Below are 27,975 nucleotides of genomic sequence, written 5' to 3'. Positions count from 1 at the left end.
CCTCATTTTTAATCTGGGAGTTTTTTGTTTATTTATTTTTATTTTTGTTTTACAAATACTGGAGAAATGAAGGGAACATCCAAATTCCACCTGAGGAGATATGCTTTTTTTTTAATGTTCAATACATATACTTTATACTATATACTATACATTATACTTTTTTATGTTCAATACATAATTTCCATATTATTCTTCATATTTAGAAAACATCCACAACTTCACAGGAGGTAAAGCAATCCCAAAAGCACAACTCTGCTCTTTTATTAAGGAGACTGGGGGACACTATGTATGTTTTACCAGTCAGGTGTGTACAAAACAACAAATCTTGCAGGAAAAGGGTGCATCAGCTCTTCTTAAATATAGTGCCCATTTTCTGTGAACATTTCATGGCTAGGGAGAACTTGTAGATGCAGAAAGTCTGTTGACACCACTTAGCCTAAGCCAAGACTGTTGTATTCTCCTTCTTTTCTCTCCTCAGCAAAGCAAAGGCGTTGCAATGGACCAGGCTGCTCCTTGCTGGAAGCAGCAAGTAGTGCCACGTTTGACCTTTTGTTGCTTTGACATGCTGCCTTATAAGCTGGTAGCTTTAAGAAATGCAAGGCAGAAAAATTTAATCTCCTGGAACATGATGTAAAGCCATTTAATTATTTTCAAGACATTCTTTGGGAATGACTGGGTTTGCTGCTTGAGGTGGGGCGTGTGTGTGTGACTAAAGGTTTGCACTGCACCAAAAAAGGCCTCCCGGGTGTCCCAGGGCTGCTCAGTCAGGCTGTTTCCTGGGCTGGCCTGTAAACTCTGGGCACTTGGAGATCATGGATGCTTTCCAACCAGGCTGCCAATTTCCAGACCAGGCTGGGTTATTCTCAGGCTCACCCGCTGCTGCCCACGAGCTGCAGTTTCCATGCCCCTGACACTGCTTTTCTTTGGCTGCACCCACAGCACAACTCCAGCCCTGCCACTGCAAGAGATGGAGGCTCCTGAGTATTAAGGATGGGTGAGAGATGGATTTTTTTGGTGCACAGGGAATTCAGTGGGTTTGAAAAAGTCTTCTTTCTCAGAATTAAAAAAAAAAAAGAACTGATATATTTTCCTCAAATTTCCTATGAGGCCAAACCAAATCCCTTCTCACTCTTAAAACCCCCTTTTTGAACTGCTCTCAAAGTTTCATTTTGATAAAAACTTGTCTCATTCTTACTCCACCTTGAAAAATATTTTTTTTTCATGTACTATAAAATGAAAGTCAAACCCTGGTAAGCCATCATTTCATGCTGAAAAACTAAAACACTTGCTTTCAGAAAGTTCAGGCAAGACCTTTGAAGACTTTCTCTAAGATATTATTTTTTATCTAATGAGGTGGTTTTGGTTTTTTTAATTCTTCTTTTAATTTTAGAGAAAACCCTTTATTTTTAACGAATTGGCACATTTTTAGCTTTTTGTTTGTTTGTTTTGATTTTGGTTTTTGTTTTGCTTTGTTTTTCTGGTGGGAAAGGTGTTACATGGAAGATTTCCATGCAGCTCTGGTAGTGAGCTGGCCCATGGAGAGATACTGTGAGTGATTTTACCAATCAGTGGTAGAGAAGAGAAACATTCGAAACAAATCTTGACCTAGGGTCTCCTCAGCTTCTCCTCTCCAGTGATGCACCTGCTTCTCTTCCCTGTATCCTTGCACAAACCAACCACTCACCTAACCTACACTATAGGCACAACTGGAGATTGGAGAAAAAGGGCTTCAGACACTGAAAGAAGCTGGAAAGCTACTCTAACCAGGTATATAGCTCTTCACAGGTCTGTGGACAGAAATGTGGGAAGATCTAATTCCCATCTACAGTGGCTGAGATTCAGTGCTCTTCTCCCTCAATACTCCATTTTTTCCTAGGAGAATTGTCTCCAAGGACTGGATCCAAAGATCATTGAAGCCAGCTGAGAAGATCCCTTATAATGAATTTTTCCATAATTTTGAAAATCCTGACATTTCTATTTTTTTAATTATTTTTTTTCTAAATTAATTTTGAAGGAGGAAGAGCTGCTATTATTTATGCTCTCTTCTTTGCCAGCTATGGTGGTATTAGGTTTTGAACTGAGCTCTAAACCTTAATTACTGTACCAGCACTGCAAAAAAGCCATTCTAATTCTGGGAATACAAACATTCCGTTGTCTCTCAAAAGTCTCAGCTAGAATAAAATGTCTTTCAAAAAGCACTTAACTTTTAAAGCCAACTGCTCTGCTCTTCTTATCACCTTCAGCCTCTAGTCCTGGAAGTAAGTTTCATCACTTTCCTTATACAAAACCTAACCTAGAGGAACCAAAGCAGGGCTGTGGGTACAGAGATGTTTCTCCTCCCAAGGTGGGTGGAAGAATACATAGCACTGCTTTGTTAGAGAAAGGTTTTCCATCCATTCTCAGCCAAGGGAGACACATTTTGAGTTCACATTTCAGCTGACCAGACAGGGCTACATGGCTCTCAAGGAGTTTCTGTGGCAATAGATGAAAATATTTGTATCTGGATTTGTCTTCTGCTGTTTTTGTCAACACCAGAAAAGGTCAATGTTTTTTCCTTGGTCAGGGAAAGAAGATGTCTAGATTTACAGCAGCATGAAAGCTGAAAGAAGAAAAGCAAGAAGTAGTTTTGGCTAGTGGCAGATCCTTCAGTGTCCAGGAGCCATTAACCTATTAAAATGAAACTGTTTCTTTTTCTGTCTTCAGGACACTTCAGTCATTCCATAAGCTCAGATCCTTCCAAGCAACTGGGAGAGAGACGAGTGCAGAAGCAAAGCTCCCCAAAAGGTCCCTGCTCATCTCTTCAAGCAGACACTGCAGAGAGAAAGAAACAGCCTCATCGAGCCATAATGTCAAGAAAATAACTAAACTAGTTCTCTTTTCCTCTTGCTAGCCCCAGCATTTAACTTTTGACTTTTAGAATCTAAACATAGCAACATGGCACTGAACAGAAGGCTTCCTAAATTTGGGGAATCTCAAGTTTTGTGTTTAAAGTCTAAAAGAATTATAATGCTTATTCTGCATATTTTCAAAGTAAATCAACAACTAAGCACGATTCCTATCCTAGTGTTGTTGGAATGAGAAGCTAGATTGACAAAATGTTACATTGTGGAAATCTAGAGTAAGAGTGCATCAAATCTGAGTCTTGCCCAGCACACCATCACTTTTCTGTCAGGTTCCCATCTCTACAACCTCTTTTTTACACTGTTTATTTCAAATGTAGCTCCCCTACATGTTTTGACTAGGAAATGAATATATGCAAGACCCCAGACCCCAGCAGCATGAGGAAGCAGACATTTAAAAACACATTTATCATTTCAAGGAACCCATTCCAGGTTGCTTTTTCAGAGAGTGATTGAAAGCAGTTTAGGAAATGTAGAACACTAAAATAAGAAGGTGGAGACACAAATACTGGTATGCTCTCCAATTTGTTCAAGGAGATCAGGATTCTCAAGCATATAAGAGTAATTTCCACAAAGTGTAGTTTCAAATCAAAATTCTTGGTTTTCCTCAACTAAGGCAGCAGAAAGTTGTCAAGTGGCACGTTTCAGGGTTAACAAAGCACTGGCTATTGCTCATGCCCACTGTTGGATGTAAGTGAATACAGAAATAACTCATCAATGGTTTGAATTGGCATTGGATTTTTAAATCTGGTGGTTCTGATTTTAATTTAACATATCCTGTGGTGCAGTGTGTGAAATATGTACTTAACCCAGATTGTTGTGAGATGAAAGCACACTTGTGTTTATTTTACATTATTTGCTGTAGTTTGTTGAAAGCCAACATTCCTGGGCAGTGAATGCAGCAGGGATGAATCATTTGAACTAGGTGAGGGGTTAGCAGCTGGAAGAAAATGAAAGTTAAATAACTACATTAAATTTCAGCAAAATGGGTTAAAAAATGTACTGCTAGAGAAACTTTTATCTCCATTCTGAGAGAAGGTATTATGGTACTTATTTCTATGGGTTTTCCACCAGCACTTTTAATGTCAACTGTGATTAGAGGTAATTAATATCACACATTTCCTAACTTCAGAACTGAGGTGCTGAAGCAAAGTTAAATACAAATTGCTACCAAGAGCTGTAGAAAATGCACCAAATGACAGTATAGCACCAGGGAATCAATCCTAATGATTCATATCACCTTAGGAATCTTAATCAAGGACCAGGACATCACCGGATTGAGTATTGAATAGTGAAGGGAAAAAGATGGGCCCTGCACTAGAGAGCTTAGCACTGAGACAAAGGGGAATGACAAAGTAGGCAAAGAGAATGGAAGGCAGAACAAAATGATGGAACAGCAGCACCAGAAATGCACAGGGGCAGTCCACAGTAAAGATTTTCTGAGAGCTTGCAGCAGTGATTTTGACAGAAGACAAGAGTGGCTGCGTGGGTGTTTGTGGTGGGCCCGTCTCACACCTTAGTGGTGGGAGTGATGGGCAGAGGTGCCTGCCTGAAAATCTATCAAGTGGGAAAGATGGGCTAGATGAGGGCAGAAATCATATCTGGCTAGTGAATGATGTACTTGAGCCTTGAAAGCAGAAGGAAGGGGCTTCTCCTGAGCATATCAGGGCAGAGGAAGGGGGCCAAAGGCAGCAGCAGCAGAGCAAAAGCCTCCCCTGAGAAAAGGATGCTCATAGCAGTGTTTGAGCTGGGTACAAGTTGGATGAGACAGTGCTTTTCAAGGCCAGAAAGAAAAAGAGGTGGGAGTAGCTGAGATTCGAAATGCCAGAAGCCTGCACAGGATTTTTAGCTGCAAGGAGACGAAAGGCCACAAAGTAAAGATGGTATTGAGAAAAAAAAAAAAAAAAACAAAAAAAAAACTCACTGAGGATGCGAGAAGTCTGAGACAAAGATGTCTCGTAGGATGCCTGTGGGACAGGCAGCATGCTCCTGAGGCCATGGGGTAGCTCCCAGAGCTGTCAGCTGAGCAGCTCTGCTCCCACCACGCTGGGCTGCAGCTGACAGGGAGTTGTCTTTTGGGTGGTGTTAGAGGGAGAGGCCTCAGCTGGGAGAGATGGAGCAGGGAAGAAGATCTGTAAATCACAAGGGGCTGGGATAGGGAATTTGAATTTGGATCTGTAGGTGAGGTTGCACAAAGACAATACAAAGACACAGAGAGAAGCAGAAGAGAGAAGTCCCTGGAGAGTGGGGCAGTGAAGAGGAACATCTGCAGAAGGAGACTTGAGCAAGGAAGAGAAGCCAGTGGGTCACCAAGAGAGGATGGTGGCTCCATGGGTGCCTGACCAGTGAAAGACTCAGGTGGTGCCCTCAGGGCTGTGTGCTTCTCCTTGTGATTTCACAGGCTGCTCTGCAGAGGTCTCTTGCTGGTCTCTGACTTCCTTGGTCTTCAGCTGCTCTGCTCTCCTTGCTCAGGTGTGAACAAACACCAAGGAGACAGAGGACAGGCTGGGACATCCTGAATTATCTTCCAGCACCTGAAAGATCAGCATTGCTGAAACCCACAAGTGTTGAAAGGTGTCAGAGTCAGGGAATCAGTTGGGCAGGTGCACTGAGGAGTGCAGAGAGCTGGGGAAGAAGGGGCAGAACAACAAGAGGCTTTCCCTGGGCTAGCAAACACTTGAGATGCACAGCTACAGGGTCCATCATCACCCTGCTCCCCCGATTTCAGTTTTCAGAGACAGCATGGTTTTAGTCCTTCATCATGTTGTCAGTCTGGTCCAGATGGCAGAGACTCAGAGCAAAGCAGTTATTCACCAAGACAGGGTTTGGAAAAGGACAGTCTTTGTCTAAAAGCAGTAAAGTTGCATTCAGTGAAGGCTGTACTATATCTAAGAGCAGTAAGGGCTAGACTGATGTAAAATGAAGGTGGTCCTGTAACTTTGGTTATTCTCTGAATTTTATGTATATCTTCCATAACTCTGAATAATACAAATTTTTGTTTAGCATAGGCTCTTGTCCTTCAAAAATCATGGGAATACTTTATCTGGCTAGATAAATGTTTCCTGGTTGCTCTTTCCATTAATTCTCTCTGTCTTTACTGAGGGGCAGAAAGATAGGGATGCTTAAATTTCTAGAATCATTAAAGTTGGAAAAGACCTGTGAGCTCACTGAGTCCAACCCAGCACTTTCACATCCACTACTAAACCATGTCCCCACCTGCCATATCTTGATGACTTCTGAACATTTCCAGGGATGGTGATTCCACCACTTCCCTGGGCAGCCTGCTCCAACACCTGATCCCCCTTTTAGTGCAGAAATGTTTCCTGATATCCAACCTAACCATCCCCTGGTGCAATTTCTAAAACTTCCTTTGGAGATGCTCACTTAAATTCAGCGCTCGGGTACCTGTTTCAGTTCTGGGCTGATCTCTGAGGCGCAGAGGCTGTCAGCACAGGTGCTGCTGCTGAAAGCCCTTTCTGCCTCACTTCTTTGCCAGAAGAACTGATGCCCTGAACTTCAGGAGCCGGTGGCGGATGGATGTGGCTGTGACAGCGAGCCGCTGGCTCCGGGCTGTCTGCGGGCTGGGCCCCGGAGCGCTCCCGTTGGGATGCGCAGGTTCGGGAGCTCCGGGAGGGGAAGCGGCGGCTGCAGCGCGGAGCCGCGGCCGCCCGGGGGAGCGCAGGCACCGCCGGCACCGCGGGGCTCCGCGGAGCGCTCCGAGCTGCAGCGCCCGCTTACACCCCATTCCCAAAAAAACACTTCCCCCCTTCCGTGCCTTGCATAAACTCACCCCCCCCCCCTTTTTTTTTTTTTTTTTTTTTCCCATTATCGAAGCTCTCAAATATTCCGAGAGAGGTTACAAAATGTGTTTACTTACAAATTTGGAAGTAGCGACAAGACGCAATGCAGTGAATTTGTCATCTGCTCATGACTAGCAGATGGTCCTCCTTCTTTGCAAGCAAGCTGCGTGAGTCACATCTTGCCTGGTTTGTAGGATCGAGCCGAGGAGCTCTCTGGCACCAGGGTGGACAGAGTCGCCCATCCTGATCCTGCCCACACAGCCAGTGGGCTCTCTGGCACTGGCTGGATCTCCCCGTGCCTTTTGGAAAGGTTCCTCATCCCTCCTGCTTCCAGGGCAGGTTAATCCAGGCTCACTCCTGTCTGTAGACACTGCTTCACGTGGCTCTTGCAGTGCAAAGGGATCTTTAAATGGCAACATATTGCATTAAGGTTTTACAGATGAGCTGAAAGATATAACTGTGAGTTATGCTTAAACAGACTCATTTTTCAGCTGTGGATGAAGCCAAAGTGGGAAATGCAAAAAAGCCTGATGAGACCCTTTTGCTTGGAATCAGTGCTGCTGCAGACCAGGGCTGCTGTGAAAACCCAGCTCCCTGCATCAAGGCATGATCTGTTGAAGCTGGCTCTGAGCTGCACTCTTAGTAGTAATACAAAAGTAAAGTAGTGCAGCTCTGCATTGGTTTAGAGGTCTGTGCAGAGCTTGCAGAACTGGAGTTCCTTGTCCTGGTAAACAGATAAGGCTCAATTTTATTACAGGTATGTTAGAAAGTTGTTTTACAAGATTAAAGTAATCTAACATTCTCTCCTGCCTTCCCTCTCTGGTTTGAGTTGATTTCTCTTGATAGTTTTTACTCAGTTGTGACACATTCCTGGTTTTGTCATATCATGTAAATCTGCATGATTGGTTTTCCTCTAGATTTGTGTCTGTCTGTCCATATTCTTCACAGCAGAGCAAGAGGGAGCAAGTTTTAATGATACAAAAATGAGATATTAAAAGAGATGAGGAAAACTCAGGGAAGACATCAACCTTAAAATATTTTTAAATGGTTTTTTTTTTGCAAAGTGGACAGGTTTCAGGTTGACAGACTCTTTTAGAATGAATTCATTTCCAAAGCTGTCACTTATTTATATGGCATAATACTTGCTGCTCTTTGCTGGATGCAAGAGTTCCACTTGCACACAGCAGCCATGGGTAAGTTGTACACTCCCAACAGATGCTCACATGTTTGCACAATGTGAGACACACAAATGGTGCTTGACATTCCGTAGGTAGCAGAGTCCATGTGAATAATGTAAAGAAAGTGCTGGGTTTCCTTGCCTTTCAGTTTCTTCTGGAGTGTTTTCTTGGCTGGTTTTCATAGAAGAGCACTCCAGATAAAGGCACTCTTCATAGGTAAGAACAGAGAAACAATCCTCTTGTTTTCTCAAAGAAATACTAAAATCTGTGGAGGACAGTGAGGAAACTCATGTTAACCTGGTAACTAATCCAAGCCTGGCACCAGGAACTCCGATTTGGAGATTCTGGAGGTGTAACCAACCTGTGAGCACCTTGGAACAGCCACAGTCCATTGCTGACATTTCTTCCAAGGTCTTCTGTTTCAGAGGCCAGATGCTGCACTGGGAACTGCCTCCCTGCAAGGAGACAGAGTTTGAGCTGTGTGAGCTCTGTCTGAGCTCCTCACCTGTAGCTGTGAAGGTGCTGGTGCTGAATTGTCATCCAGAATGTGGGAATGAGAGAGAAAGAAGAATTGAGGGCTGGTTGTAATGAAAACATGAGGGGGTTGCTTGCAGAGGATTTGAATGTCACCCCAAACACTCCAGGTTTGGGGTGACATTCATGGGGCCCCATGGGGACTCCAGTGCATTTAACCAGCATTAGGAAAGTCCTCCAAAGTGCCAAGAATAGGTTTGTCCTCTTGGTCCCTGAAATGAGCCCTCTCTCTTCTCTCATTGCTGCCAATAAATCCAGGATTAGGAAGCTGACAGCCTCCTACATGCTCTGCAAGAATACAGTGACCACATACAAAATTTATAGCCTACAATATTGCCGTAGGTGGGGATATAAAATACTTTTGTGGGGTTTTTAGGCTTGGGATTCCCCGTGGGTGCTGGCAGTGACACACCTATCCTGATACTTTATCCCCCCGAAGTAAGGCACACAGGAAGAGAGGGCTGGTGTGCCCCAGGTCAGTGCAGAGTCCCAGGGATAGATTCTGCCCCAGGTGCTCTGGCAGGGTGCAGGTTACACCTTTGTTTGATGCACCTCGAGCCTGGCTTTTGTTCCTCAGTCAGACCCACTTGCCTCAGGTCAAGGCTGCTTTCTTTTTACTCTGTCAAAACCCTACAGCCCTGGTTGCCCTCTTGGACAGCCTCATTCACCACCTAAGACCCTCCCTTAGGGCCTCAGCAGAAAACTGCTTGGATGGGGAGCATGGGCTTTCTAAAACATGGGCACCACAGCTGGTCAGCATTAGCCTGGTGGGTTTTCCTTGCTAGCAGCATGCACTGCTTGTCCCTGATTACTGCTGCTTCACCAGCTTTGGTGACCCCATGCTCACAGAGGGGAAGGAGACAAAAAGGAATGCTTGAAAAAGTCCATGGGAGGCCCAAGTGTGAAGTCTGCATGGGGAAAATTAATTCAACAGAAGTTGTGAATAAAAAGGAGTGGTCTAGTGAGCTCACACAGGCTTGACATTCCTTGATTTCCACAATGTCTGGGATCTGGATCTGAAAATCCTGGGTGAAACCATCTAAGGAAGATGAGGTGGTAAAGGCTCTCACTCGTGTCTTCTCTTTCACGTGTTGCTGTTGGAAGTGGAGGATCACAGCTGTGAAATTTAGATGCTATGAAGGACTGCTAGGCAGCCAGCATCTGTGAGGTTTCACCTCTGAGCTGAAGGTGGCTTGCAGTGGGCAAGCTTCTAATTACTATTGGGTTCGCTTTTGGGTTTACTGGGATGAACACAAAATATAATTCATTCCTGCAGCTCCATTGGAGGTGCTTTGGGTAAGTGGGAATCTCTGAGATACATATTCTGCAACTCACTGTGAGACTTTAAATGAGGTACCTGGGAAACTGAGAAATGAGAAGCCACTGGAAAACCCATCATGTCAGTGTTGGATTTTCACAAGGCAAGAGGCTTGGAAGTAAATTTAAATTTAAACTTAAATTTAAATTTAAGGCCCCTTCCAGCCCAAGCCATCCTGTGATTCTATGATATTTGGGAAAGGGCAGAAACTCAGATGCAGAAACCCAACAGAGCTATCTTACTTCTAAGTTATTTAGTTTAAAGCTTGTGGAAACCAGATAAGCCTATGGATAAAATATTAAAGAAAAACTTCAAAACTTGCTGTTAAGAAACTATAACAAAGCAGGCAGATGTCCTGGCTGTACTAATGCATGACAGTATCCAGTCCCTACACCTTATCCATGCCTGAGCTGCCAGCATAAAATCATGAGTGTATTCAGCTATTTCAAAAAGACCTTGCCAAGATCAACTGTTTAATGCATGCTTTGTGTATCTGGGGTGAAGAAGACACAATAGAATGGCAAATCTTACCCAGAAACAGCATTGCATTTCTGGATTTCCAACCTATCTTAGCCTCAAGCAAGGGAGAAGTTTGTACAGCAGTTAAGATGATTAACCATGACTGACGCCACAAGTATCCTAGGCTGGAAGAACTGCTAAATCTCCAAATTTTGCCCAGTCATGTCACTGAAAGTGATTCCATACACCTGAAGAAGATTGCTACACCCAAATGTTTATTTTTCTGGTGATACTGGCTGACCTACTTTTGCCTACCAGGGGAAGTACAAACTGTTCCTATCCAAATGTCCTGAGATCATCCCAGATGAGCTCTCAGACCTGTTTGAAGTTATATTCTGGGTCCAGCCTGACAGAAAGCTGAGATCAACACCTTGCACTCCCTTTTCCAGCAGCCTTTGCGTGCCTGGCTGCAGCTCTGAATTAAAACAATCTCTCCCAAAAAGTAACCCAAGGATTTGACTTTGTCAGGAAAGAAGATGTGATAAGAATGGCTGTCTTCCAGGGCACATAAGGGAGAGCTTCTGGTCCTGCTGCAAGGCACATCTCCTGCTGGGAAGTCCTGTGGGAGGAAGGAGTGTAATTTTGTGGGAGCAGCATTAAGGATGAACTCAGCATTCACTACTGGATGTGAAATAGCCCCTTGAAGCTGAATCCAGCTCTTCTCAATCTCTAAAAGAAAGAACTGTAGATTTGCTAAGGAAAACTAAGCCTGTGGTCTCAGGGGATATGAGATACACTTTTATTGTTAATTTGTATATTTGCCTTGCTGCAAATGTCATCTAAAGCTGTGTAGGAGGAACGTATCGGGAGGTGGTTTTTTCAAATTTGTTTTATTTGGTGTAGACACACTCTGAAATAAACCTGAAGCCTGGGAGGGTTAGGAGGCATGGAGGCTGTGCTTGAACCTTAACCCCATGAGTGTTCTTCTCCTCCCCATGGGCTCTGGCTGCACAGCCCACACAGGGCTCCCCAAATTATCCCAAAGTGATAGGGATCGATGTGGCTTGTAACTTCTTCCTTAACTTCCTCACTATTGATGTTTTCTAACAAGAAATCCAAACTGTGACAGGGGAAATGAGTGAAGAAAGACCTTTCGAAAGAGGAGCAAAATGGGAGCTGATTCAAGCGTCTGTAATTAGCTAATGGCTGTGAATATTTATGAAATCTCCCAGCAGTGGCAGTGAAGTGCTGATCCTAGAGAAGTGGACGCCCTCTTCCTTGATGTCTTTAATCCTTGCAGTCCCAGCTGCCATGGCTCGACTCTTGGAAAACCCCACCCTCTTTTTGGCCTCTGATCAAAATCAATATTTCAGAGGGAAATCACAACGGCAAAGGAGTTAAACAAAAGTTCAGATAAGCATAACAAATACTGGAAAGATGAGATCCTCCAAGCAGAGTGCTCTAGAAAGCACTCCCGTTAATCTGGGCAAGGCTCTCATCAATTGCTCTGTGCAGGAAGAGCTATTCTTGGACTCATAAGGAGGTAAGGGATTTATTTCCTCAGCTGCATGGAGTCATGCTATGAGATATCATTAAGTAAGAATAATTAGGATTTGTGCTTTCGACATACAAGATTTGTAGGTTTTCCTGTGTTTCCAGTCCTTTCCAGATATACCTTTCCTAAGTGGTAGTCAGGATTTCTGTACCATTTAACTATATAATCCTTACAAGTAACTTTTTTATGTCTGTGTGATAAGTGGCTGTGTTGATTTGCACTTGAGCATCTGTAGATGAATTTGGTAATTAATTCTTTGGTATGATAACAAAATAAAATATTGAAGTGTATTTTAATTTGAACAGTTCAGTGGCGATCCAGCAATGTGGATTTCATTTTCCTGGCAATACCTTGACTGCAGTTAAGACATATCCCAGAAAAAAATGATGGTAAAATCCAGAATGGTCACATCAGGTTAATTGGTTTCAATGGCAATATGAGGAGCTTGCACTAACACACAGAGCTGAATTTTCAGGGTGTGGGAAGCAAGTGTGCAAAGGGTCTGATGATTAACTTTCTGGCACCAGTTGCTTTTCTGTGACACTGCAATCATTACTTCAGGCAAAAACAAATCATTTTGTTGCTTCATCGGCAGAAAAAAACCCTGTGCAGCTCCATCTTCTGCCAAGCCTGAGCCTTCTCTTTCTTTCTGTGCATATGGAGGGACTGTGGCAGCACTGTGGAAGAGACCAGAGTGAAGGTGCCAGGAGAGCAGAGATCCCAGTGCCCAGCTGAGCTTTTTGTGATGGGGTGGAGCCCAAGAACAATCCATTCCACTGTAACTTTTGAGATCTGCTGAGGTGTTTGGTTTTACAGAGAAACAAACAGATTATTTTTTTTCATTTTCAGAGCCCCAATTTGGATTTCTTGTGAAGCTGACTGTTGTTCATGTCTGGACCATGGCTGATTGTTGCTAATTTTGATGCGGAGTTTGACTTTCCCTGCAGAGCGAAGGGTTTGATGCTTTTCTTCAAAGGCAGTGCAGATGCTTTATTGTGTGTCAGAGATCCAAGGAAGCTTAAATAGATAAATTTAAAAATGAGGTCCAGGACTTAGAGAGACTGGTTGATTCTTAGTAGGTAAAGCCAAGTTAGAACATGGCCACTGCCAAAGTGACTGTGGGACCAAACTGGATTGGGATCCTACAACTTGTGCCCATTCCCTCACACCTTTTTACTGAATAGTGCCCGGGCTGGCACTCATTTAGGCTTCCATTGATGCTACTGCTATAGAACAGAAAAACCATCATACACTTCATTTTAAGGTTTCTGAATCAGGAAGATATAATCATTAAGGCAATGATTTATACAAAACTGCTAATTAATGAGCCAGGGGAGAGCACAACTTCTTTCCTAAAGAACAACAGTTCATGTCAGAAAGGAGTAGAGTGTCACTGCTGTGAGATGACTGTTTTTAAATGTGGTTGTTTTACTGCCATTCAGAGTCATAGGATGGTTTGGGTTGGAGGGGACCCTAAAGATCACCCAGTCCCAACTCCCTGTCATGGACATGGACACCTTCCACTAGAGCAGGTAGAAGTGGGGGTAAAAAAAAGAACCCCTGTGGGAAGGCAGGTGTGTGGTACAGTGTGACAGGCAAGGTGGTGCTGAGCAGTCCTGAAAGTACAGGAAGTCACAGGAATGGGAAGATCCAAGGGGGAAAGGGTGGGAAAAATACTCACTTTAAGCAGATGAAGAAGTTGCAGCAGATTTCCCTTCACCTGAGTAATTCCATGCCAAGGGTGCTTCCCCAGCAGTGCACCCCTGAGTCTGCTACAGAAACATAACTACACATTCTTCCCCAAAATTTTCCCCAAAATTGCAATGGTCCAGAATAAAAAATTGCAGCTATTATAAAATTAATATTACTCTGTATCACATCTGCATCTCTTAAATGCATGCCACTCAAAATTCTTGCTGGTTTTGTCAGTCACGTGCTCAGAAATGCTTTCAATATACTAAGAAGAATCTTAAAAACTCTAAATCAGGTGTTTAAATCTTCACAACCATGCTAGCTTGAAAGAAATTCAACCTCCCAGGCAGAGAGCCAGGTTTTGCTATTGCGAAAAATGGTTCTCCTGCATGTGCTAAGGGATTAGATGTTCCTGATGTTCTAGACAAAGGCACTGTAGGTTTTCCAATGGTGATAAAATGCAAATTTCACCCATAAGTCTTTCTGTTGTCAGGGAGGAGAACAATCTACCCATGTGTGTGTATGTGTGTGCTTAAAAATTTTAAAAATTAAAATCTGCTGGGAAAGGGAGTGTAAAAGGGTATGACTTCTCCAGAATTATCTTTTTTTTTGGAGACAAATATACTGAATTGCAATAAAAATATAGCTAATCTATAAGTAACTTAATCATTAATCTTTAAGTAACTTAAACTGTAGTGTTTAATATTAATATGGACATGTAGCCTGTGGCTTATCAAAGTATAGGGACCATATTGACAAGTGAAATATTGGATCAAGAAATAAATTTTGCAGGATCAGAAACAGTCACAACACAAACAAAATAAAGAAAGTCCAATAACAGGAAAGGCAGAGCATCTGTAGTAGTTATGACTGATTTTCCATTGCCCTACATCCTTGGTAGCAATTAGGTGTGGCTATAAAATGTTGTTAAAAGACTAAATTGAATATCTGGTTTGCAGTGACTTGGCTGAACATTTGAGCTGCTCATGGTGGATTAAACTGTGCAGTCACAGAGGGATAAATTTGCAATTTGCAACCATGAGCATTCATATTTTAGTGAATCAACACGAGAAAACTGACTTTTATTACTGAAATTCCAAATGTATCCTAGCCCTAGGACACATGATGTCCAGAATGCCCTTCCTTACAGTCTGCACCTGAACTGTCTTTCACAGGACAGGATGCTGGTTTGGCAGCATTCACCATTGCTGACAAGTGCTCTTTGAAAACCTGGGCACAATAGTCTGAAAGGTGATGCACAGACCAAGTTAATCCCCTTCAGCAGAATTGGTTCTCTGCCCTCACCTGTGGTTTTATCAAAAACTAACCAGGGGGTTTAAAACATATTTTGAACTTGTGTCAGAGAAATGAGATGAGTTCAAGAGCTCCTGGAGCGCTCTGCCCATCTGCCTACAACAGGAGAGAAGCTCCACATGGCAAATCCCACCTGCATATGGATGTTGAGCCTCTATTTCCCTTTTCAAGGTGATGTCCACCTGCTTCAGATGGAGATTTAGACAGCTTTTAGCCAGAGGGACCCTGCCATGGTGCTGGCTGGAGGGAAATCCAAAACAGAAGTGTTTAATCATGGATAGATTCTTCACTTTACGCAAAATGTGTTGTGACACATTATCTCTTCACCATGTAGCAAAGTGTACTTTGCAGCGATTGAAGAAATTCAGTTAAATCCAGCCTGTACTTGTGTTCGGGCTCGTTATTTATAGCAAGTGTGGGAGTGTGTTGGCCCCTTCTGACAGCATATCATGGCCATCTTAAATCCTGAAAGCACTTTTTCTGTTGTTGTTGCCACGGTAAATCTTTAAGAAGTTTAATCTTAAATTTATGAGTGATTTGGAGACCAGTCTGTTCATGACACATTAACAAAATTAGACCAGGAAATGTTTTGCTGAACAAACTCTGGTGCTTTTATAAGGAGTGAGGTTGTTGGGAGTGTGCTCCCTGCTGTGTGTGCTGCCAAGGCATGGCCTCCACGGCCCACAGGGATGAGTGTGGATGTGTTTGCCCCATGGTATTTCAAGAAAAAACATTTACTGAACCAGCCTGAGAGATTTAGAAAATCAAATCTCAAGGTGTTAGAGAGGACACTTAGCATGGTATGGAGTTTCAACAGTGAGCAAAAGAGTTAATTTTGCTTCAAGAAGACATAGAAATAATTTTTTTTTCTTGCTAATTAAATATGAAACACACTAACTGTATGCAAGTGTAATTTTCTTATCTTATTAGCCATGTTCATTTCTGAAGTGAATAACTACCAGCACTGGTGCAGTATATGGGCAGAATAATAGTCAAACTGATTTTTACTTTAATCTCTGAATACAATTAGCATAATTTAAACTGTTATAAGATACAGCAGATAGAAATCACATTATAGAGACTGTAGGTGGAGAGGTGGGTGGTCACATGCAGAGGGAAAACTGGAAGAGCACTTAAAATACAGCCGAATAATAAGTATTCAGGAGAATGTAAAGCTACATGGAGTTGAAAGGCACATTATTTCAAGAGATGGGGGAAGAAAAGTGGGAAATCATGAGCAAGGTTCAAGGACTTCTGTTACTGCAGGGCCTGATCTCAAGAAATGCTGTCGTAAGAGATGTAGCTCATACAACTGTTTTATGGGGCATGAATCCTAAATTCAACTTTCTTCAGAGGAGAGAACAGCCCAGTGGAGACAGACAGATCACGTCTTGCCTGACCAGATGGAAAGAGAAGCACTCAAGATATGATGGGGGAAGGAAAGAGGCAGTTCAGATGGGGAACCAGAGAGATGGACCATGGGTGTAAAGTGTGTGTTTGAGTGAGTTGTGCAGGAGAGCAGGGATAGAAGAAGGAAAAATAAGAGAGAAAGAATGGGCTGAATGAGGAGACTGGTCTGGAAATCCTGAATTGTAGGCTGGGGCTGACTGAACAGTCAGCACCCATGAGTGTGGGAAGAAAGTGACATGAACAAGGAGAGGAGAGAGGGACAAGCTGGTGAAGATAAACCCAGGCTTGAGGGGAGTGGAAAGAAGGTGCTGCCTGACAACAGAAGGTGCTTCCTGAAGCCTGGGATGCTCACATCATCCTACTCCTCTGCTGTCAGCAAATATCCATACAGCCTCTGAGAAGCCATTATAAATCACCTGCCACTGCAGCTGCTCCATGGAAAAGAAAGGATTACAGCTGAAAACTCGGGAAACATTCTGAACTCATTTTCCTTTCAAATGCTTGCTTGCCCTCTCCATTTACATCCTGCACTAGTTTCTGCCATGTTTTTTAAGCAAGTAACAAAATTAAGGCCAGGAATCTAGTTTATTTAACCTGTAATAATCTGATGTTGGCCATAACTAGATCTCTGTGGTCCCTTTTTAATTGCTGCAAGGAAATCCACAGGATTTGTTATTTAGTACAGAGTGGTCTGAAAAGTTACCAAGCTGTACAGCATGTATTAATCATGGGGTAAATTTTATCTATATCCTGACAATTTACCCAGAGCATGTTGTTTGAAAAGAACTAGAAATGTTCTTCAGCATAGTATGATTGAGGGTATTCTGTGGCCAGGCCTTACTGCTGGAGTACAGAGCACAACTTTGACGTATTTTTCACATCAAATTGATAGATTTCCTATCGTAAAGACATTTCTGAAGTATAGAGCATGGACCTCACTCCTGAATGGCTGTTCCTTTGTTGCAGTGCTCTCTGCTCTTTGAAACATCCTCCTAGAAAAAAAAAAAAAAAAAGCAAAAAAAAAAGCAATCTCCAGACTTAATTCACTGCTACATAATAGAAGGTGTTGTCAGCAAGTGGCACTTGCAAAAGCAGCCTTCCAGCTGGGTGGATGTCAGACTGGAAGTCCAGTGATTTCCAGTCCCTTTGGTCCCAGGCTGCCCAGAGAGCCCCTACAGAGCTTCCATACAGAGGTGAAAATATTCTGCTTTTTGAATCAGCCCTACTTGCATTTTTACAATGAATTAAGCAGATCTACACTGATGTATGAACTGTACTCTGTGTTTGTGTGTGAACAGAGATTGGCCAGAAAATCTTAGAATCATTAATTAAATCAATATATATCACCTGCAGAAATATGTGCACTGAGCAGTGTTTGTAGATGAGCAGTACATGTAAAGATCCATACATGCTGTGCAGATGTACTTTTGGCAAAGATGACAGACAATGATACTTCCTGAGAAGACTTTCAAGGTTTCAATCTTTTCAAGCTTTTTGTTTACTCAATTAATATTGGCTGTATTTAATGCACCAAGAAAAAGCATTCCAATTGCTCTGAAGCACTCTGTTGCAAAGAAAAAAAAAATCAGCAAAACCAGTTCAGTAATTGTTTGGTAGGATTTTTTTTCCAGTTTTTCTTGTACATTTTGTACTTCATAGACTTTTAAATGAGATTAACCTTTAATGCCTAGAAAACAGGTAGTGACATCTGTCTGAGAAAGAGACTTACAAATACACAAGTGTTTGTATTTCTAAAGATGACAATGAAGGCAGCAAGTAAATTGTGTTAGTGCATATTTAACACTCTCTAGTTCTGCTATTTGATTTAGAAAAAAGTTATGAAAGACTATGAAGTGCTAACGAGGACAGCCCTCACCAAGCCCAAACTCTTAAGAAATAGCAGCAGTCCTGCAGCATTGCATTTGTCTCTCAGTGCCAGGGCTCTATATTTAACAAGCTTTCCCCAGCTCCCACACCCAGATGAATTCATTGGAATGCAGTAGGAAAGCAAGAGCTCATCTGACTCATTAGGAAGCTCATATGCAATTACCATCAATTAAAAATTCCTTCTAGAGCCACCGTGTGAATTTGGGTATGCTGAAAGAAATGAAATAATCAGGATCTCTGTAAGCAGGACTTAGCTTTGCATAGAGCTCAGGACAAACTCAGAGTTGATTAATCTGCAAAAATAATTAGCTGATGTGCCGAGTAACGTGTGGGATCCTCAGAGAACTTGTGTTGGATGGAGTTTTACATCTTCCACTTCACCGTCTGTGGCTTGCAAGCAACAGAGCCAAAGAAAAGCTTCTCTATATTGGGAATGTATTGGAAAAAAAAAACAACCAAACTGTTGTAACAACATGTTTTGTTGATATGAAATTATTTTCTCTTTCTTTTCACCAGCCGCTAGCAAGGAAAAAAGTTTAGAGGTGGAAATGTAATGACAAATGATTTACAGATGGATTCCATTTTCACTATATTCCTATTAAGATGGGTTGTAAACACTTTCCTTTCTTAGCCCAAGATCTTTCTCAGAATCTGTTCTGTTTAGGTTTAACTTGTTAGATTTGGAATAAGCTCTTCAAACGACTGAGCAGCTCTTGAGCCAACCCAACAGAATCGAGGTGCCTCTGTCATAAATTTTCATTGAAAAATTTTATTTTAACTTGAACCTTACCTGTGCATCTGATGTTTTAACACTATTGAACGTTTACATTCTGTTAATTAAGCCTTTTATAAAAACTTTTGAAAAAATACAACAGAGCAATTAAAAGTATATGTACATATAATTTCACAGGCATTTTAGAAGTCTATACAATAAAACAAGCATGTGCTTATGCCATACTTATTTGTATTCGCTATTTATAAGAAGCAGAAAATTCTACTTTTATCTGTAAAGCAGAGCAATACCTGGATATCTAGGATTTTTGTATTGTTTCCTTCTGAAAAATAAAAATGGTGAAACACCCCCAACTTTAACTGTGAGTACTTTAGAGCAGGAACTGCCATTTCTGCCACTATTTATGTTCTAGTGGTGCCAAGAGGATTTTTATGTTTAGGTCTTTAAAAGTCTATAATGACACAGAATTTCCACACGTGGAAAGCACCCAGACCTCCACCAAAACCTATAGGAGCTGCACAAAAAATAAACAGCCCTAGAGTGCAGACACTGATCTCAGAATAAAGATCCTTCTACTTCCTGCCCAGTGTGCCTTAGGTGAAACAAGACAGCCCAAACAAATCCTTTTGGTTTTGTGAGGGTTTTTATTTTTTTTAATAAATGCAAGGTGATTTAAAAACTTTGGTCTGAGTTTGAATGTTGGATCTCCTTCTCAGAACATCGTGTAGAAATTTTGATGGAGAGAAAAAATAATCCAAATCTCTACGTATTTTTACAAAGATCATAATGTAATTTCTTTCATGCCTGCAGTAGTAGTTATTCTATGGGGACAAGCAGGATTGGGATACTCAAAAAACCCTAAAGCTGATATTTAGACATGCCCATGTACCAAGACCTAACAATTAACTAACTAAACATGGCAGAGGTCTCAAAGAAAACAGTTGAAGTTAGTATAATATAGAAACATGTATATTCTTATACAAGGGAAGAGTAAGGAAGAGGAACTTACAGTGGGAGAACAAATCTGGTCTCATATAACTCAATTTTTTACCTGTACATTTTAACATTTTCAATGTATAGGTTTTTGTCCAATGAGTTATCTACAAATCAACCTATACTGATTTTGCTTTTACATTAAAATCACTCCAGGTAACAGGAACAATCCAACTGAAAAACAGAAGTCAAAAATCTTGTTTCACTTACATAAACTAAACACAGACTGATATTTTTCCTACTATTTCCCTTTTTTATTGTGTCTCAATAAAAAGGGTGACAAGCTAGGAAATGTGTCAGCAAAGTGCAGAGGTGATTTTATCAACAGTATGCATGCTGCTTTTTTAGAAACAAATCTGGAATATTTACTTCCTGGTGTCTGCTCTGAACTTGTGTGATTTGCAGAAGAAAGTGGAGTTGAGGGGTGGGAGAGAAGCTATTTATCAGGAACATTTGAGAATGGTTACCACGGTGAAAGAAACAGAAGACAAAAGATCCATTAATTTAATAATCTTTGATCATTTGCAGGCTTTGTTTGGATGTGTTTGTATCTTGCAAAACTGAAGAGTGTGCAGATGATGCCAATCAGAAAGGCACTCTCCTCCCAGATCAATTTGATTGAATTCACATGAGAGGGAAGATAAGTGTTTGAAGCCAAAATCAGTGTGACACCACTGATGTTCCAGGGGGAGCTGAAGTCTCCTCTATATCCATACACTGAATGTGTTCTAGGTAATAAAGCCAACAAATCAGATATTTTCAGCCAGTCTAGAAAAGACCTTTGGAGCATTTTAAGAAAGGGTGATTTCCACCTAGGCATCCAGTACCACATGGAAGAACCAAATAGGAAATAATATCATTGCCATCAGTGCTTGCAACAGGGATTTCAGAAGGGAAAAACTTCTAGAAACTTGGTTATTTCCTAGCAAGCTCTGCAGGCTTCTGACCAGCTTTTGGACAAAGCTCTTGGTTTAAATTATGTTAATCTTCTTCACAGGGCAGGGATAAGCAACTTTCTGATTACAAGAACAAAATAAGAAAATACTTGGACAAAGTCTCTGTGGATATAAATCAGTGCAATACCCTTGAAAGCCAACACACAACAGACAATTTCATTTTCTATCCAGCCTGTTCTAAAACAAGGAAAGAATGTTAAAATTCTTCTTTTTGTGCTGAGATTAAATCCTGCAAATTTGCCATGGAAACCATTTCTTCTTTTTTTTTTTTTTTCTCTCCTTTTCACAGTAAGAACAATTCCTTCAGAAATGGGAGGTTGGGAGGTTTGAGCATTGTAGTTTGGGATGGGGTTTTTTTGGGAGGTGGGCTGAAGGGAAAAATGGGGAGCTGTGGAGGGGAAGAGGCCAGAATATGTTAAGTCTCAAAAATGAGTTCACATCCCCAAGGTCCTGGTGTTGAGTGCCAGCAAAGGACAGATGCTTCTAACAGTTGGAGCATTGCAGCACGGAGGAGGGAGTCATCCTCCAGAAGCCAAGGAGCCACCCTGGGAAGCAGGCAGGCCTGGGATGACCCATTTCACTGAGTGCCCACGTGGGGCTGGCAGGAGATGGAGCTCCCCTGGCTCCAAGGGCTGACTCACTGGCCCTGTTTGATCCCACTGCTGCCACAGCAGCACGAAGGGAACGCCAGGACAGCAGCCCTGAGTGTGGATAAGGCCAGAGTAGAGAGGTGGGGAGGGAGGGCTGGAACCAAGGTCACCCCAGATCTGCCACCCACCCTCCCTGCCACCAACCAGTGTGTTCAGCCAGGCTCCTGAGCTCCTCACAGAAATGGGCAGAGTCTACCTAGGTTCTCCTTTTGGAGGAAAAACCTGATTTTCACAGCATGCCTACGCTGCTGTTTCCAAAGCATGGCTTGCTTTTATCCCTATGTTCAAATTCACCTGTTGCACCGTATCTCAATGGGTAATCCAAAGGTTTTAATACAAAAAGGCAAAGAGAAGGACATGGGGAAAAGGTAAAAGAAAAAGCAGCCAGGGTGGATTTGGTTCCCCATTGAATTACCCCATATGCAAGTTTGCTTATAGAATAATTTAGACTGGAGATAATTGAGTCCAACCATTGACCCAGCACTGCCAAGTTCAGCACTAAACCACATCCCCAAGCACCACATCTGCACGTCTTTTAAATGCCTGCAGGGATGGCAACTTCACCACTTCCCTGGGCAGCCTGTTCTAGAGCTTGACAAACCTTCTAGTAACTAAATTTTTCCTAATGTCCAATCTAAACTCTTTGGTACAACTTGAGACAGTTTCCTCTTGTACTATTATTTGTTACTCAGGAGAAGAGGCTCATCCCCACCTCCCTATAAGCTCCTTTTACAAGTAAACTGGAGGTCCATTTTCATGGCATAAAAAACTGGAATCAATTCCATCCAGTTTGAATTCAGTGAGGACTTTATCGGTGTGACAGAATTGCCAGAGCAAATTGCCAGAGTCAGGCTGCCTCTTACCAGCCCTCTAACAGAACATTTGGGTCCATCTGCCTCTGTTCCCCATTTCTTGGTGTTTCCATTTCTTCCATCTTTTTCTTTCAGGTGGACTTTCCATGTCCTTTTCTCCTGATGGAGCATTTCTTCATCCTTCTGTTGGCATAATGTCATGTCTGTTTGTTTGTACTAAACATGAGGGGTTTTTATGGTGCCTCATCAACCACATCAAATTTTCAGAATGATGTGTTCCTTCTTACTTCTTTTACTTACTCATACAGTAGACTTGTTCCTGATAGAAATGAGACATTTCAAGGATGATTACATGCTGTTGCAGCCTAGCACAAAATTACGTCTTTCTGACCTGCTGTGTTTTAATGTGGTACCTTACTGACTTCCACAGTTCTCAGCAGTTCACCTTTTTCCCTGAGGATTTCCACAAAATACACAGAGCGTATTCATTCTTAGACACAACCTCAGGAAAACTTCAGAGACAGGATGTTCTAACCAGGGTCTACAAAGTTTACAAAATTCAGCTTTTGAATGTTATTAAGTCTGCATTTAGTTTCAATGTTATTGGTTTGCAAACCCTTGGTGTCCTGGAGCTCAAGGATCTTACTGAGGGCAGCTTCTATACACAGACTCATTTATACCCCAGAGATCACCTCGTTTCAAACATAAAATTTCTGTCTGGGAATGGGTTTCTCCCTCTAATGAGGAATAGAGGTACCTCTAGAGCACATGCTGGGCACTGTTCAGTGCTTTGGCTCAAAAGATGAGATGTTTAGAGTTCACCAGTTTTTTTCCCATATTTACTGTCTCAAAGCACTTATACTCAAAGCACTTACACTCTAATGGGGAGCTTCATTTACTGCTTTCTGTTTACTGCTTTAATTCCTTATTCTTGCACAAGTGACTAAAATACATAAACCAACATGATATTTTTCTGCACCTAAATCCAAAACAAACAAAAGTCTCCACACAAACCTCCCCCCCTCCAAAAAATCTCTGAAGTTTCAAGCAGTTTTCTCACTTGCAAATGGACTACCTTTATTCCTCCAAAGAAGCTTTCAGGTTCATCAAACTGTTTGTTCCAACCCTCCATCGCTCTGATTGCTCCTCGTGTGCTTTGCACTGGTGTTAAATTTTGTATGTCTACTTCTGTGAGTCCTGCACAGCACTGAAATGACTGCTGATTCAGAAGGTAACGGGGAGGGTTTTTTTCCAGGTCAGTAAATATAAGCTTAGGATTCAGCATACAGGCTGGTGATGTTGAAAGACCAGCTTTACAGTTTCTAACCTAAACAGGAAAGTCAGTCTATTATCTGAAAGGAGCAGAAAACAGGGGATTGGGAGGTAAAGCAGTGGTCAGGCATACCTTCAATAAACTTTTGAAAGACTCATTTGCATTTGGAGTTTGGGAGACACAAGATTTCAGCTTTGTCAATCTTTTTGCTATGTTGAAGTACAGAATCAAAATTCTATTTATTTCCCATAAACAGAGATGTATTTGAATTGTTTCCTCCTTCTGAAGCTTTAAAAAAAGACTCTTGCACTCAGGCAGCTGCTGACTGTCAAGTCTGATAGGATGATGATTAAAATATGTTTTCATAACTGAATTCATAAAGGTGTATGCATACATATGGGCACATATATTTGTTTAATAAATATTAATAAATTAATAAATATTTATTTAGGTTTATTTGTGTAAATGTAATTTATGACAGGAATGCAGGTTTTCAGTTCATATCTACCAATGATTCTGGCTCCATGATCATAGATGGGGAGTTTGGAATATGTGTTATATTCATGCAGTTTGAGTTGGAGACCAAAGACTGTGGGATCCCTGCTGTCCTCCACAAGAAAGGAATAGTGTGGGGATGTAAAGCATGGTACCCACACTGCAGAACTATTCAAAAGGCACATTTTTGTCAAATATCTATTCTCCATGTCATTTAAAGCTCATCCAGCCATAATGCTTGTGTGCAACACTAGGAAACCACTGTTAGCTGAACCCAGCAAGAAATTGGGAATCTTTCCAGCCAGTCCCTGTCACAAGCTGGCAGTTCTGTCTCTCCACAGCACTCAGGGTGACAGCAGAGCATCTCCCAGGTATTTTGTACTCCCAGAACCAGGGTGAAATATGAAAATGCTCTGTAGAGATAGGGACAGGGCATAGTGATAACACAATCCCCCAGCCACATGAGAAGCTCAGATCACATCTCTGAAGGCCTGGACTGCAGCCCTACCTACAGGAGTATCCATCTTCTGCATAAATAAGGGATCTTGTTGGTTGGAATAAAGCTTCATGAGAAATGTAAATTTGGGAGAAACTGCCTAATTTCTATGCAGCAGAGGCTTTCTGTGCAGTAGCACCAGATGACAAAAAAGAAGCAAGAGGAAAGTGCAAACCCAGACCTGCTTCTCAACAACAAAGAAAGAGAGTAAGGCCATTCCTGTCACCATCTCATGCTCAGGGGCAGCTTTGATCCCAGGGACAGCAGCAAAGGAAAAGCAGCACTGCTGTGTTTGAGACACATCTTATGCACACACTTAATCTTCACAAAAACTGAGAGATACCACTCAAAATGAATAAACAAAAACACCCAAACCAAGCAACCAAGCAGCCAACCAAAAAATACCCCAACCAAACACAACAACAACCAACCAAAAACTCCCCACAAAAACAAAACAAAGAAACCTCCACAAAAAAACAATCAATCAATCAAACAAACAAAGTTCCCCTAACTACTCTGGATAATATGGAAAGTGTAAGTGCCTGTGACTCCTTCCTCATTTCCCTTTAGTGGCAAAAATGCCAGGAAAAAGACAAACTGAAGTAGGAAAGCTGGAGGTCTCCAGGCTGATATATTTTTTAGTCAGTTCTTGCTGATGCTCCTGTGAGTGCCCATTTCTGAACATTCTGCTCCCGAATTTGGCCCTTCTTTTTGGTGACAGTCTGTCTGCCAGGCACAACGAGGTGTAATCCATAAGGAGAAACACTTGGAGGCAGAAACAGGCATATGGATGAGACCCAGCAGAGTCTGAATGGGGGAAGCCAAGTACCAGTCCCAGGTGAAGACCACCCTGGCAGGTGGCTCAGGGGAGGAGGAACTGATGGATTCACTGATTTTGGCAGCGTTGTCTTCCCAGTTTGCAAGGATCAGCAGAGGGAATTGCACAAGTGCTGGGATCAGGCACAGGATGTGGAGGAACTGACCCTGCTGCAGGGGTTCTGTCTGGGAACCACAGTCAGAGCTGGACAGCAAAGCCTTGCTGAAGTAATTGAAGGAAGGTGGATGTGGAGGGAGAAGGTGAGCCAAGAACATGGAGGGGTGAAGGAAATCAATACAATTAACTCACCAGCTACCTTCTGAACCAGAGGAAGCATAGCTTGCAAGCACTGATGCTGGAAAAGAGTAGTGCAGACATGAGGGGACCAGAAAAATCTATAATGTTCTGGCAGTGCTACTGGAGAAAGGCATTTGATTCTTGGAAATTTTTATACAGTAAAAAAAAATATTTTATTTCTGTATAGAGGACATATTTGTACCTTTCTCCATCCTTATTGTTGTTGATAATTGGCTGAAATTTAAAATTAAGAAGTCAAAGAAGAAAGAAAGGCTTATGTAAAAATTGTTTAAAATCTTTTAAGAGCATGTGGAAATTGGGGGGCTTCTTCTTCTGTATTTTAACTGGACATTCTAACAAAACCTATGTGGAAAGTGTTGGTCCATTATACAGTATTTCCCAACCAGGATTAGTGGGATTTTAAATCAATACCTTCAGGTCTAAGGGATGAGCACCTTTCACTTGAAATAAAGCAATAGCTGCTGGTATTATCTGTTGTAGTAAATGGTTTATGTTGGCCACTTCCTTGAGCATGAGAAAGATTAATACAGTGACAATTAGGCAACACTACGGGAAGCAGATATTTCCCACTGCCTGGCACAAGGCTGTCATCCATGCAAAATGAAACACTTATTATAATCATTAATGAATGATTAGTCATTTTTTATTATAGTCATTCCATAATAATCATTACTATGAATTAATACTGCCTCAGGGAGCACTTGAGCTATGAGGAACTTCTCTGTGCTCCTCAGATTATAGGAACAGACTTCCCTGCAATACATGGAGGTGTTTGGTTACCTGAGCTGCAGCCTTTGCCCTTTGTTATGGCATAGAAATGGCACCCAAAATTAATGTTAGGACTGATACGAAGATATGGAACCTGTTAATTCCCTCTGCCCTGTGTAATTTTTTCTTTAATTGTACTCCAAAATCAGATTACTAGCCAGAGTTTGGTTCTTTTTTGTGCCTCATATGTGCATAGGAAATCCTTTCCATTAATCTCTCCTTCCTGTGTGTGAGCACAGAGCTACCAGAGCACCCTGTCCCAGCTTTCACACAGCAGCAGCACGTAGGCAGGTAATGCTGTGCTGAGCCTGGGCTACTGCTAGGATGTGATTCCTGTCGTTTTTGAAACATCCCTAAGTCCCCATCAAGCTGTACCTCATGCAATATTTGTTTAGATCAGGGAATGCAGAATTGCCCTGACTTGCATGAGAGGCTGGGAACTGCTCCCACATAGCTGAGACAGGGGGAGGACCTTGTCAAGGTACAAAGCAGCTTTGCACAGGTGACCTGTTTGGATTTCAACCAATTTCAGACCTTTTTTTTTTTATTTTTGTACTATGTAAGGTATAAAGGAAAGAGCAGATCAAAGAACGTGAGGCCCAGATCTGAAAATGGACATCCATTCACTCTAGGGAAAAAAAGCCTTACATTTTCCTTAAATTTTCCTTACATTTTCCTTACATTTTCCTTACATTTTCCTTACATTTTCCTTACATTTTCCTTACATTTTCCTTACATTTTCCTTCTGCACAGCCTACCTGGAACACTTCCCAAACAGTAATTTATGGGTTTTAAGAGTGTTCACAACTCAGGATTTTTAACAGTGAAAACCACCTAAGATTGTTGGCAATTTGCCTGTCTTTATGTTAGCTGTTTTTCATCTGATGATCCATGATTCTATGAATTAAAAAAGGGGATGTTGTTGAGCATGGAGGAGAACATAAAACACCCAAATAAATATAGTGTTACTTTTGAAAAGAAGAAGTATGGAAAAAAAAATCCATGTTTATTGTTACAGAATTTGATTGGGCTTTTCCTCCTAAAAAGAGGATTTTAAATTTCACTTTGTTCAGTTGTTTTGAATTTGAATATAAAATATATTTTGAGAAAATTATTCCACGATGAAATGTTTTGTTATATAATTGAATATGATTTATGTGATTACTGTATATGATGAAGTACATTGTTATAAAATAAAAAGCATTTACTGAGCATCTGATATTTTAGTTCTTTTTGAAATGATTGTGTTTATAATTTCTCAATTGTGCAAGATTAAAACATACTCATTAAACATTTATTTTTCAAAGAGCTATAAATATTTTTTACCTCTTATACTGAATAGTCTCTATGATAGATTCTAGTGATTTATATCAAAAGGAAAACTGACCCTTAATGATATGTTGGTATCTGATGTAATCTGTTATCAAAAATTGTTTGGACTGGAATAAAGCCTCTTAAAATATCATATATATCTTAGAAGAGATAAATTATTGAACTAAATAATAGAACTACATAAATTATCTTTCCATCTTATCACATTTTTATGTTAAGAGTGAAGTTTTCCTATCAAAGTAAGAAATTATTTTTTCTCTCTATATTCTAATACTCTCCTAATAC

The 27,975-nt window shown here is 41.5% G+C and overlaps 2 long non-coding RNA genes across 2 annotated transcripts; one reads left to right on the top strand and one right to left on the bottom strand.

Annotated features, from left to right (window-relative positions):
- Window positions 1–1,403: 1,403 nt before the first annotated feature.
- On the bottom strand, window positions 1,404–10,024 carry LOC107205113. The gene is made up of 3 exons (XR_004495818.1): window positions 8,240–10,024; window positions 6,778–8,143; window positions 1,404–2,811 (listed from the first exon to the last, which is right to left on the bottom strand). It is a non-coding gene; the product is annotated as an uncharacterized LOC107205113 (long non-coding RNA).
- A 117-nt stretch (window positions 10,025–10,141) lies between these two features.
- On the top strand, window positions 10,142–19,128 carry LOC117243874. The gene is made up of 2 exons (XR_004495817.1): window positions 10,142–11,732; window positions 12,594–19,128. It is a non-coding gene; the product is annotated as an uncharacterized LOC117243874 (long non-coding RNA).
- The last annotated feature ends 8,847 nt before the right edge of the window (window positions 19,129–27,975 follow it).

This window comes from Parus major, chromosome 1, assembly GCF_001522545.3.
Source record: "Parus major isolate Abel chromosome 1, Parus_major1.1, whole genome shotgun sequence".
NCBI lineage: Eukaryota > Metazoa > Chordata > Aves > Passeriformes > Paridae > Parus > Parus major.
Note: the sequence above shows the minus strand (reverse complement) of the source record. Positions and strands in the feature narration are given on the sequence as shown.